This window comes from Doryrhamphus excisus, chromosome 3 (genome assembly GCF_030265055.1).
Source record: "Doryrhamphus excisus isolate RoL2022-K1 chromosome 3, RoL_Dexc_1.0, whole genome shotgun sequence".
Lineage (NCBI taxonomy): Eukaryota > Metazoa > Chordata > Actinopteri > Syngnathiformes > Syngnathidae > Doryrhamphus > Doryrhamphus excisus.
Window position 1 is genome coordinate 23,209,792 of NC_080468.1, and position 14,375 is coordinate 23,224,166.

General features: G+C 44.9%; 1 protein-coding gene across 3 annotated transcripts in view; it reads right to left on the reverse strand.

The window, feature by feature from the left end:
* dnah2 (dynein, axonemal, heavy chain 2) overlaps positions 1–14,375 on the reverse strand; it is an 80,916-nt gene that overhangs the window by 20,143 nt on the left and 46,398 nt on the right. For all 3 annotated transcript variants that reach the window (XM_058067825.1, XM_058067824.1, XM_058067826.1), the window contains one exon: positions 14,220–14,311. The gene's annotated coding sequence lies outside the window, so the exon portion shown is untranslated. The remainder of the gene's footprint in view (positions 1–14,219; positions 14,312–14,375) is intronic.

Sequence of the window (14,375 nt, forward strand, 5' to 3'; positions counted from 1 at the left end):
ACTTTTTTTCATAGGTTGGCTGTTCCTGCGACTTATACTCCAGTGCGACTTATGTATGTTTTTTTCTACCTAATAATGCATTTTTGGCCTTGTGCGACTTATACTCCGAAGCGACTTATAGTCCAGAAAATACGGTCTACGTTTTCCCGCAGTTAATATTCCAAAAATGGCAACTTTATTTGTTGTTTTGTTTGTGTTTCATAATATTAGGACTTTAATATCAAACTTTCTGCTATGAAAATTGCACAAATTAGATTATATTTTCACTTCATTCTTGTAAAATTGATTTTTGAATTTTTTTTCCCCATTTTTGCTGTTGTTGGTTTCATTTCCTTGTTAAATTACCGTATTTTCCGCACTACTAGTCGCACTTTTTTTCATAGGTTGGCTGTTCCTGCGACTTATACAATGAAAAAAGTGTTCCATAAACACTGGACACCTTTTCTGTTCATGTTTATTTTTTGTGTAGCTGAATAACCATTGTGTTAGCATATCTTACACCTATTTAGTCTGTTCTGTATTCTTTTATTGTTAGAACTTGCCTTCCAAGAGGACTTAAAGTCTGTTTTGGTCAAGTAGTTTGGAAAATAAATTACCCGCAAAAAATGGGACTTATACTCCAGTGCGACTTATGTATGTCTTTTTTTTTTACCTAATTATGCATTTTTGGCCCTGTGCGACTTATACTCCGGAGCGACTTATAGTCCAGAAAATACGGTATGTCCTATAGGATACTGATTCGACATGGAAAATACTGTCACCACCCGATGTCTGTGAATGCAGCTCGTGCTTTTTTTTTTGTTTTGTTTTCTTTTTTTCTATGTGCAACATAACATGTTATTCTCTCCGACCTCTGACCATCATGCAACACAAACACATCTGTGTTAGCCAGTCAACAATCAATAAGTTCTCTCAATCTATCACAAGTCGTCTTGGACCGACTGGGACTACTGGAAGCCATTATCGTGATCGGTTGAACAAAGCTCGCCCATGCTACATCACACAAAGACACCATGTGCACACTCAGCACAAGACCACCTACTTCTCTAGCAGGCTCAAATGGACCACATGGCACAGGAAGTTGCCATCCTTGCCCTCACACACCATACAGTCCACCTTCGACCAGGCTAAGCACATCGAGGTGATCCCGCTGCCATGTAACAAACTGAACTCGGTGACCCAACGAGGCCTTTAGAACAAAATACAGCTACTGTGTAAAGCGTGTGTATAGCATGTACCGCGACCGCCTTTCAATCAGGAAGCAATTGGCAAGAAGTCAGGAAAAATACTCCCTCTTAACTCCTGTATGCAATTCCACACACGTGCCAAACCTTACAACACACTAAGAGGCCAGATGGTACCATACATCATATAGTGTACTTTTAAATCTGATAGCAACACTGTGTATACTCATAATGGTCCCGTCAGTCAATACACCTGCATGCACACATACGAACACTCAGTTTGGAGGTGAAAATCTCGTGCGTTCTTGTGGTTGTGGCTTTTTGATGTCATGAGGTGGTCCAGGTGAACCTAATAAAAAGCCCCCCCACACACACACTTCCTGAGCAAATGTACATTTATTTACATAGAGTGTAACATAACAGTACGGCGAGCTGTTGTAGACGGCGCCAGCCAGACTCCCCTGGCCTCGCCTCGCCTCTTCCATGGCTGTCTGCTCCTCACCCCTTTGCCCCTCCACCCCACCGCCACCACCACTACCCTCCTGTTTTTAAACACAAGGCATCAGCTGGCCCCTCCCCCCCTTTCTCTTTTTCTTCTCTATGCAGCCAGCACACTCAATCACCCCCTACTCTTGCTCTCTCCATTCCAATGAATGCACAATCTCCCCCCTTCAGCTGTGAGGGGACAGCCCCCGCGGGCAAGGAGGGTTATAAGAAGGGAGCGACACACACACACACACACACACAGAGAAAAACACACCCCCACATGTCACTTCTTGTGTGTGTGTGCACATCTGCAGAGGAAGAGCAGGGTGAGGAAAAGGCAGGAGCACGGTGTGGGTGGAGCAGGAAGTGGCTTCACAGACCGCTGTCATCACGTGCGCATTTATCTGCAACACATTTCTAATTTTGGACATAGTATAGCGTAACATGATAACACGCCATGTCATATCTACTGGACTATCTGCAGAAAAAAAATGTAACCGCTGAAAAGATAAAGTGACTCCACTCAATCACAACTCAATCCTAAACAATTCCAGTGTATCATAATTGACTTTAGCATGAGCTAATATGTGTGTTAATGTAATATTAATAACAATGTAATACATGCAGCATGTTGTGGAGCCTGCATAGGAAGCTGCAGCGCAAGTGTAAACAGATTAGCGTAGCATTAGCGTCCTGTACTTCCAAATGGGGCGACCCTGGCTGAACTGAACCTGGCACGCCACTGCGGGATGACTACAGCCGAAGGGGAAGTAATGGCGAGGATCGAAGAAAGTGTCAAAAGTGGAGAAGATACTCCACTTCCGCTGGCTATGAACGAGCAAATCCCCACAGGAGGTGGAGGTGGAGGGGGCGGGGGGAGGGACTGCCAATGTATAGTGTAGAAGTGTGCGCATGTGCAAGCCGGGTGCGCATGTGCATGTGTGTGTGTGTGTGTGTGTGTATACAGTGTCAGTTTACAGTAGTACACACAAGATGTCTAGAAAACCCTTTTATTCTAGGAATAATAATTTAAACACACAATCTTTAGCTGCAGGCAGAACAAGTGTTGTGTTTCTCACACTCTTACACAAAGGGGGGCACGCGATCACACACACACACACACACACACAAACACACAGAGCCGGCTACTTTTAGCTGGATGCTGACAAAACAGGTGATGACCGCAGACCAGATGAGTGTGATGAGAGCAAGCCGAGTGACCACAACCCACTGAACCTCACTTCCTGAACTCTCATAAGAGATGCAGATTAAAAGGCAACGCTGTCAGTCACCTGTCCCCTGTCACCATGGTCACATTAGCTGAAATAAGGAGTGGAGGAATCCTTTGTGCAAAGTGGAGTGGGTGGGCATGGATGGATGAAAGACAAAAAGAAGACAAAGAGGCAAAGATGTCAAAACGAGTGAAGCAGGGTCACCAAAAATCCTGATGTGTGAGGAGCAAACCCGACTCCTTTGTTGGCCTTTTAAATGAGCTTTCATATTCCGGCTGCTTCCCAACGGAGCTGTATGACACTGCCATGACAATTCCGAGCCTGCTTTTTGGCTTCCTTCACATGCAAAAGTTTGGGACGCCCTGTGACATAAACATTCCGTCCCGTCCACAAAGAGGCGCGCACACACACACACACACACACACATGCACAAACCCAGCTGGAGCACACAAGCTCCCTTTGTGCTGCATTCCTTCCTGCCTGCCTGCTAGCCTGCTAGCCTTTAGCTTAGCTTCCTCTCCATCTGCTACACAACAACTTTCCCCTTCGCTATTGTCTGACGGCCGGCCAGCCGGCGAGGAAAGCTTGTCTTACCGTGCTCGGACGGGACACCGGGGTGGGGTTGCAGGGGGCTTCGGTGTGGGACAAAAAAAAAAAAAAATCCAAAAGGGGTCCGTCGGTTAAAGCGGCAGCCAGCTCAGTAGATTCCCAGCAGCTCCACGCCGTTCCTGCTGCCTGCCTGCACTCCCAGCTTTGTGTGCTGTGTGTTTTCCCTTTAAATTGCTCAGGCTGCCTGCCCCCACCACCCTGGCTCACATACACACACACACTCAAATACACACACAGTCAGCTAGTCAATGCACTAAACGCACTCCACTCTAAGACATGACACTAATTGTAACTAGTAGTTGTTAAAATATTATTGTGCAGTTTGCAGGAAAAAAGACAAATTGCCTTTGTCTTCTTGTAAAAAAAAAAAAAAAAGAAAATATATAACAAGAGTGACACTTGTTTGGGATCTTTTTCCCCTCTTGTGTGTTTTCTCCTGCTCACCCTCTCTCTATATTCGGTCTCGCTTTTTTCCCCACTCAGTAGTCAAACAAAGAAAGGAAAGGAACAGAGCTCACACACGAGCACAAACACACACACATGCAGAGGCTTGGAGCCCAACCCCCCAGCCTATGATTTTTTTTCCTCCCTGCCTTTTTCTAAACAGCACACACACACACACACACACACACACCAATACCCCCCCCCCCCCCCTCCACCTCCACATCCCTCCCTCAGCCTGATCTGGCCTCGTTCTCATTCGTCTCCTCCCTCCTCCCTCTTGTGTGTCAAACAGATGGGATTGTACAGCAGACGGAGACTTGGTGTTCACACTCTACCTTCCACGCCTCATGCACACCATTGCTGCAGCACTTTGACCTGACGTTCAGTATGGATGTCTTGCATAACAATAATAACAATAAAACTGCTTCAAAGACCCGCATATAGACCCGTAGAAATACTACTGCTCTTATAGTGCGTGCACACCGGAAAAGTAAGCGTGTGATATTTGTGTTATTTATTCGAAATTAGGTTTATTCATGTTTCATGGTTCAAAGGTAGTATTGACAAACGATAGCGGGACAAGAAGTGACGTGCAATGTTACACACACTTCATGTTTGCATTTCTTCATCAGGATATGTTTCCAAAAAAGCACACACAGACACACACAGGCGGAGTGCCAGCCACGTGCGGATGGAAGATGGAATTCCAGAGCGTGGAGGAAAAAAAAAAACAGAAGAGAGAGTGAGAGAGAGAGGAGGATGATGGGATTGCAAAATGCAGGGAGCGCCTGCATGCACTCTCAGACCAGCAGTGGCAGGAGGAAATATAGGTACTCCGACTGCACCCGCTGACTCCTATAGACACCCCCCACCCCCCCACCCCCAACACACACACACACGCACAAACCAGCACCGCTCCCTCCTTCAGAATACTTCCAGAAAGCACAAGCCATGGTACACAGCAACTGAGTCTGAGCCAGCTGTGTACAACATGTACAACACAAACATAGACAACACACACAGTGCACATATAGACAAACAACCATTCACACTCACATTCATACCTATGGACAATATGGAGTTGCCAATTAACCTAGCATGTTTTTGGAATGTGGGAGGAAACCAGAGTACCCAGAGAAAACCCACGCATGCATGGGGAGAACATGCAAACTCCACACAGAGATGGCCGAGGGTGGAATTGAACCCTGGTCTCCTAGCTGTGAGGTCTGCGCGCTAACCACTCGATGGTATTTAAAAAGTCCTGTTTTATAGTACAGTATTTTTCTAAGAAAAATTTGCACTTGTCTTGGTTAAGGAGCTGTGTTTGTCCATGCCAACGAGTCCAAAGCCAGCTATTGTGAACTTTATCCTCTTTTTACATTTACACTGTGCCCTTGTCCAACATAATACTAGTAGATGACATATATCCAGTGGTGGGAGTGACCTCGTTAAAAAATAGCGTTGCAGTAATCTAAATACGGCGGTACCTTGGATAGCGTAATTTATCCACTCCAGAAAGTATGATTCTAACCAAGATGCATGCTAACCAAATAATGTTTTCCCATAAGAAATTGTGTAAATTAAAAAAATTATTAGTTACAAATAGCAAAAAATATAAACTGAATTAAACTGAAGAGTAGCAAACATGGGACAGTGAAAGATGAAAAAGACACTCTAACTACCACTGGAGCACAGTATTTGAGCCGCCATTTTAGTAAGCAGGTTGCCCATACAGTGCACTTCAATCAGATTTTGGACAATCAAAAAGACCAAATGTGTGATTTTTGACGTTCGAATTACACCCTTTGCCTAGCTGTCACTAGAATTATGTGCCTTGTTTCTCATCTTCGGACTCCAAATGTGACATTTTGTTCTTATAAAAAAACAAGCAATGCGGTTAGTTCGGAGCTCGTTTTTGCCCCACTTAATGCTTAAAAGGAATGCATAGGTGTGTCCCATTACGTGCAGTAATGAACCGTCTGTTCTTATGTGCTACACAGTAACATAATAATGACACATGACGTAATCCTCTGCCTATATTGATTCATCATTATGTTGATTTGGCCCATGGCCAGCCAGTGATAGCATTTTTACTATTTGTGCTGGAGCGCAAAAAGAGATGAGAAAGCAGATGGCCTAATAGGAGGTTCGGTCGGGGAGGGGGGGGGGGGTCATGGGATGCAGCCAAAGGGACAGAGATAAAGTGAGCAGGCAATAATGGATAATGGAAGCAGACAAGAGGGGAAACAAAGTGTTTAGGAGAATATTTAATTGAGCAGCCATTGAGCAAATCAGCAGAGGGAAGAGAGGGAGGCGAGATGCAAGTGAAAGCAGGCGATCCTTTTTTGGAATCTCCTGTTACATAAGAGCTGCTCACTGCAGACAGAGTGTGACACTAAGGCCCTGTCCACATGGGAATGCACTTGGGTCTGTTTGTTGAAAAAAAATCGTGTTGGATTGGTAAATAGTCAAGCCCACATAGGAACAGATTATTGGGTGAAAACAATGTAATGCAAAAGGCACACCAACATGTGGCGCTGTAATCAGACACACAGACAAAACCACCTGACACACCAACACGAACACACACATGGTGTTTGTGCACCTGCACGTGTGTATCCCAAATTAAACTGTTGAGTTTACTTTTTCCCACACTTTGAACAGTGATGCGGCTAATTTGTGGCTAAAAACTACATCTCCCATGATGCTTAGAGTGTAGCTGGAGGCTAATATCATGTTTAGATGTCTTGTGCAGCAATTGCTGACACATCTTAAGTACATTTGATCAAGTTCGAAATTACTACAGCCTATGTTTGGACTACTCGGACCGCCAACCGTCTACTATCACCAACCTGTTTTGAAATAGCTCAAGTTAAATGACTAAACAACAAGGAGCAACAATGAAATAGAGCGAGCAGGAGTAAGGGAGACTGACAAAGTGTGTGATGAAGAAATTATGTGCCTGCTCAATTGTAATGCTTGTCAGGATAGAAAGTGTTTTTAGTTCCCAGAAGGAGGAGGATGGCAATGAATGACTTTTCTCGAAGGCTACTGTTTAACTAGTAGGCTGTCAAAAATAACGGTTGTTAGTCATTTGTCACACAGTCACTTTATAACTTCATTTTGACCTGAACAGTAACTCTTAAGGAGTTGAATGAGTTTGATGAGTTCATGGTTGCTATGTCTGTCCAATATGATTGTTTTGCTTTGCAAGGCTGGTATAATCATTTTTTTCAAAGACTGTATTTATAAACCTTTATCTTTCTCTTACAGTAAAAATTGGCATATTTCAGACATGGTGGTAATGGTGATTATTCATTCATTCATTTTCTATTGCTTTTTCCTCACGAGGTTCACGGGGGTGCTGGAGCCTATCCCAGCTGTCTTTGGGCGAGAGGCGGTGTACACCCTGGACTGGTCGCCAGCCAATCACAGGGCACATATAGACAAACAACCATTCACACTCACATTCATACCTATGGACAATTTGGAGTGGCCAATTAACCTAGCATGTTTTTTTGGAATGTGGGAGGAAACCGGAGTACCCAGGAAAAAAACCCCACGCATGCACAGGCAGAACATGCAAACTCCAGTAATGGTGATTAATCATGACTAATTAGTTACACTCACTGTTCGGCATTGTCTATCCATGTTATAACACAATGTTTGGAAAAAAGCATTTATTTAATGAAAAGTCCTTTAAAAAAATCTTTGTGTAACATGTTTCTGTGTACTAAATATTCCATGTACACCTGTGGATGACCTATATAGGTAGAAAAAAATTTGCCCCTTACATAACAGGGTGCGCTCTAGTCCGGAAATTACTGTACAGTCAGCTCGCGTGCCCCCCAACCGCCACCTTCTTGTCAGTGTTATGCCCAGCTGCCCCAATGGTTTTGTTTGTAAAGAAAGCAAGTGAACGGGCCACAGAGAGCGTGAGGATCGGGAGTAGTCATGAACAAGCTCTCCTTGTCTTTACCCTCAACAACTGACTTTGGTTGCCTTCACTCAAACTATATGGAGAAGGGGTTGGGGAAGTGATTAATTGTCAATTAATGTCTAACGAGCTACAGCTGTGCTCAATTAACACCGCTCTAGAGAACACGAGGAACTGACGCTTTGAGAAGAAGCAATCAAAGAGGCGTCCAAAACAGCTTGCCCAAGAGATGAATAGAGACCAAATGTTTCATCATCCACAAATCTAAAATCAGACAAAGAGGAACAATCATCATGTCCTGACCGGAGGAGATACACACCCACACACTGTTGACAATAACATGCACGAGACAACAACAACAACGTGCAAACAAAACACCAGCGTGATGTAACGAGGTGCAACATCAGACGTCATCGGAGGGCAAGCTTGTTTTGATGGGCCAGTAAAGTAGGGCATCTTGTGTACGTCAACACACCATTCTAAATCCCTGCAATGCTGGACGCGGCTGCTCTGAAATAAACACAACTGTTGTATTTTGGGCTAATTCCTTGCTTCATTTGTCAATTTCAATTTGACACGCTTCGATGAATTCAACCCTAAAGGCAAGATCTGAGCAATCATTTCGGGTGAACATTTAAATATTCCATCATCCACAATTTTCCTCGGATAATCCCTGGAGTTTTGTCTACAAGAATTCCTCCACTAGCTTCAAATCACTCCAAGTGGGCACAACAAGAACTAGGTGCGGGGGCATCTTGTTTTAAGAAGTCTGTGAATCCTGCTGGCCTGTAGTTCCCCCGAGGACATGCTTTGTGAACGTCCAAGAATGTGCTTGCTCCATCACTCTACGGACACCCTCCCCCTCTTATGTTTTTCACTGCTTACTAGGAAACAGAGGTATGTCCTGGAGGTAAGTCACGACACCCCGCATGATGACAGCCTGGGGGCGTATGCATGCACAGTCACAACACAGTGAAGGGGAAATAAGACCAAAAAGGAGCCCAAGGACGCCAGAAGGCCCTTTAAACCATTGCTGACCACCTTTGTTTGGCAAAGCACCCTCCACCCCCCACCCGCACTCCATCCTGCCCTGCTCCCTAGTTTAACAGGGTAGTTGGCTGGGAGTGGAATTTACAGTGGGAGCAGCTCGGATTTCACAGCAGGGTGGGGAACCCCAAGAACCCCGGGGGTGGTTATCCAGCTAGACTGGAGCCTGTGTTGAGGGAAGGGTGAGCGAGTTTAGTGACTATTTTTAGGGATTCAAAACCCCTTCCCTGGACTAAAATATAAACCCGAGCATGGGAACGCCGACACATATCTGCATGACGAGCTGCAAACGATGATGCGTTTGACAACAAAAAAAAAAAAACGGTGACAAATACAAAATTAAGTTTGTTATGTCTGAGTGCCCAGGGTTCAATTCCACCCTCGGCCATCTCTGTGTGGAGTTTGCATGTTCTCCCCGTGCATGCGTGGGTTTTCTCCCGGTACTCCGGTTTCCTCCCACATTCCAAAAACATGCTAGGTTAATTGGTGACTCCAAATTGTCCGTAGGTATGAATGTGAGTGTGAATGGTTGTTTGTCTATATGTGTCCTGTGATTGGCTGGCGACCAGTCCAGGGTGTACCCCGCCTCTCGCCCGAAGACAGCTGGGATAGGCTCCAGCCCCCCCCCGCGACCCTCGTGAGGAAAAAGCGGTAGAAAATGAATGAAGTAAGAGGAGTAACATATAAGGAACATATGGGGAACGACCGTCTTCCCCTCCCTAGGACGCACCTGGGACCGTGAGCCAGCGGGAATTAAAACACCCAGCTAAAACTTTCTTTTAATTAGCTCCGCCCATATGCTCACTCTTTTTCCCCCACACCTCCACCCTGATGCGCTCTTTTGTTCTGTGCCGTCGCCATGACATCTTGTTCATGCTCACAGAGACGAGGGTGACAGTTTGCACATTGCACAAGAAAGCAGGGGGAGTATTTCTGCTGACAATGCCGATCTATGGGAGTGTGGGCTTAGACGCCACAGGCAGCCTGGCGAGGGGAACCTGTGATTTACGCCTCCTAATAAGTCCTCAGCTCACTTGTTTTTATGACGCCATCATTATGAGTTATAGTGCACCTAATGAGGGCGGCGGCAATGTCCCTACACGCGCCGATCTCTGAAATAATGTTGGCTGAAGAGAAGTAACACAAAAGACCAGGATACGATCCAATGGTCGGGAGATGGTGGCCATAAATAACAGAGATGCCACAAGTTTGGTGGGGGTCTCTGTGTTTTTTTGCACAAGTGTGTGCGACTCTTGGCCCACAGTTGCTAGGACACCTGCTGGAGACACGTGCAAGGGGCTTGAATGCCTGGGCTTGATCTTTGACCTCACGGGGTCGCACCCTGGTGACCTGAGCAGAGGATGTGAACACTGGACACTTGCTTTCCTCAAACGCAACCCTGACAACAAACATCACACCACTGTCCCGAAGAATGTGTGATATTCCAGTGGAAAAGCAGCACAGTCAGCATGTATGCACAGAAGATCACTAAAGATCTAGACCAGGGGTCTCAAACTCAATTTACCTGGGGGCCACTGGAGCTAGGGTCTGGGTGAGACTGGGCAGCATCAGGTTTTTCAAAAAAAAAAAAACACATTTATTAAAAACAGAAAAATGAATAAACTTTGCTTTGGTTCCGATTTTCTACAATAAAAGCTGTGATAAAACATTCCACTGTTCTCAAATATCTTATTTTTTATTTTTCTACACAAAATAAGATGAAAAATAAATAAACAAATAAAGAATAAAGAAAATCAATCAACCAGTAATAAATAAATATAATAATAATAATAAAACGGCAAATAATAAAAACTTAAGAAACCACATATAGTTGGTGGGTAGACAAATTATTTTTTTCAGATCAAAATGAACAAAGCATTATTAGAGCCCTGTAGACATGACAAAACACGACTATAGTCACATTTATACTCTTTTTATTTACAACATATTGCGCAACTGCAGGGTCTTGAGACACATGCTAACTCGCAAACTAGAGAGCTAGCGACCTAAACGGTAGCCTTCAAGTTATTTCCTTTGAACTTAAATAGCCAAAAACTTACCACTTCCACACGGATAGGGAGGATAACTATTAACAGTTATTTAACCTTTAACATGAACATTAATCAAACGTAATAATTTTTTCTGGGTACATGATACCATACAGCATCCATATCAAACTTGCGCGGGCCGCACTAACATTAAACTTTCATATCAAGGCGGGGGCCTCAAACTAGTGTCCTGCGGGCCACATTTGGCCCGCGGGCCGCGTGGAAGCACATCTGGCTCCTCTTAGGTAATATGAATGTGGCATTGTGTGTGTGTGTGCGCGCACATGTGTGTGAGTCACTGTCAGACACACAAACACAAACCACATGCAGCTCCTGAGTGTCTACCACAGATGCACGTGACACACACACACACACACACATGCAGAGGCGCCGTGGCAACAGCGGAAAACATTGCTGTAACTTGGGAAGGCAACTGAGTGCTTGGGATGTGTTCAGCACCACGTGCATCTAAGGAAAGTTATGTGTGTGTGTGTGTGTGTGTGTGTGTGTGTGTACTAGTAAGGAGAAAAGGGCACATGAGGTGAACAAACTTTCTAATTCAGCATTTGAAGTTCCCTCCCCTGTCGGCCGCAAGCAAACTTTTTTTTTTTTTTTTTTTACATCAAACACATTTGCTTCGGGAACCTCCCCTTCATCACAGCATCCTCCTCCTCGCTCATCATTCTAACACCCAGCTTTACCCTGCCCCCGCCTCACTCTCACTCTCGCTCTCTGATCTGGTGGAGCGTCCTGCAGATAAAGTGGCGGCCAGTCAGATTAGACATACTGACGCCACACACACACACACACACACACACACAGGTCAGCCTGCCCTTGAGTAGGGAGGACAAAGAAAAAGATAAAGTGATAAGAAGGACCCCTGTTATCTGCGTGCAGTCATTCAAGTGTAAACAGTTTATTCCTAGGACCCGTCTACACAGGAACGTTTTCAGGTCCAAATGGTTGCAAGTATTTTATCGTTTCAACCTTTCATCCATGCGTCCATCCGGGTGCCCGAAAACAGTATTTATTTTAGAACGGCTTCCACACTGGGGGAAAAACTAACAACGCTGTCTTGTTGGTGTCGTATCGATAAGCAAACCACGACATTCTGAAAATATTGATGTCACCATCACATTACCAGAAGGGACCGCTGCTGAAAAGCCAGTTGACGTTCTCATATTTTTTTCATCTAATACGCCAAAGTGAGTAGTTCCACTTCGTTGTCAGTCCAGATAAGTTGGACAAGTGGAATACAACCACATGGGCATTTGTTCTTTCTTTTTCTATAGTTTTTCCATTTACACTGTTTAAATCTTAAGTTTTTTTCAAGTTTAGCACCAGTGCCGCCAATCAATAGTGGAAATTATTTACTAATGCTTGACATTACAAGCAGTAATGTAAGTGAGCTACAGTATGTATTTTCAATATAATATCCATGTCATGGAAAACCAGCAATAACTTATTGCGTTGGAGTTCCCGTACCTCTAAGAGCCAATATGGTACTGTGGTGATGTCAGCTATGTTTAAAACAGCCGATTGTGGTTTGAAACTTTGCTACGGATGATTTTTATTCCACTTTTTTTTAATGATATTGGTCCTTACAGTGTCTGTTCTGGCCCGGGGAAGTCCTTACTGAAGGCACAGGTACCAAATGCATCGCCCGCCACTAGTGTAACTTTAGATATGAATGTCATGTTCCGCATGACAGTCTGTTGTGCTTTTCCTTTCCATTTCCTTTTGTGCTCTTATTTTGGTTTTCCGTTTCTTTTTTTTATGTGATGTGCAGCTGCTTTGCGGTTGCTGGAAAGCACATTCATATACTTGTTTCTCGTTAGTAATCATTCATTTTCTGCTGCTTTTCCTCACAAGGGTCGGGGGGGCGCTGGAGCCTATCCCAGTCACCAATTAACCTAGCATGTTTTTGGAATGTGGGAGGAAACCGGAGTACCCGGAGAAAACCCACGCATGCACGGGGAGAACATGCAAACTCCACACAGAGATGGCCGAGGGTGGAGGGTGGAATTGAACCCCGGTCTCCTAGCTGTTAGGTCTGCGCGCTAACCACTCGACCGCCGTGCCGGCTCTCGTTAGTAATCAGCGCGACTATTTCGGTGGCTGGAACTTCTTGCTGTCGTCACTTCTGTGACGATATCATTATCAGTAGAAAATAACTGTACTGATATGATCTGAGATCTCATTTTTATGCCAGTATCGGCCGATGATATCAATCAGCCATTACAAATACAAGGAGGGAGGGGCCAGAAGTGCAATTAAAGTGGATTTGTTGAAAGAGGAGTGCAAAGAACACAAAGAATGAGTGGATAACACACACATATGCACACATTCAAACACACGCAGTGGGTGATATACACAAGCCGAGCCTGGTGACGAGCGCTCGCCTTTACTGCTTAGTTTGATGTGGGGGGGCCACACACAACGACAGCACTATAACACACACACTGCAAAGAGAGGAGGGGTTGTATTTGTATTATATTCTACTTAGATATTATACATATTTGTCCCAAAGTAAAAGGCAAGAATCTTTAAGATAAATAAAGTGGTGTGATGAAGAAATAAAGATACTAATAGCAGCCAAAGACTGTAGAGGGGGGAAAAAAAGGCGATAAAACGTCTGGCCTCGTCCCAGCTTTGTCTGCACTCTCAGGGGAGGTAGGCTGTTAGAGGCGGGCGGGCCGTCTCCCCTGGATTGCTGCCAGGCCGCACGATGTGCCACGCCGCTCAGGGAAGGCCCCAGAAGGATGGGAGGGGAGATGCGGGATCACCTCCTGGACCCGAAGAGGAGGAGTAAAGCTATATACGCTTTCACCTTGACGCTGGGCCAAGGTCTTGCCTAACGAAACACTGAAGCTTATTTTACTTTGTGTAACTCTCTTTATTGCAACAATATTAAGTACACAGCATATTCAAAATTAATTGTTGTATCATCTGGATGTGTAGTGTTTGTGTTTTGAGCGTGCAACAGCCGGCTGCAATAAACAAACAGCCATGAGTTTTCATGGCAATGTTGCATCGTGATTGCATCATTGATAGCGGAGTGGAGTGGAAGGGGGGTAAATGGACCTTCCTTTTTCATTTATACCACACACACACATATCCCACAAGACAAAATGTGTGTGTATGTCTCCATAAATGACCTTTGTGTCAGATGCACAATCGCCACAGCTCACGTTACCGCCCACCTTTCCTTTCTGTCTACATATCATCTTACCGGTGGCTCCAGTCGGCGAGGCTAACACTCCTCCACTTCTTCCTCCTCCTTCGCGCCTTCCTCTTGTGGAGCATCCCTCACCTCCTTGTCACCTGGCCACAGGAGGACAGGAAACAAAAAAAAATATGAGAGTCATACACCTCACTTTTTTTCACC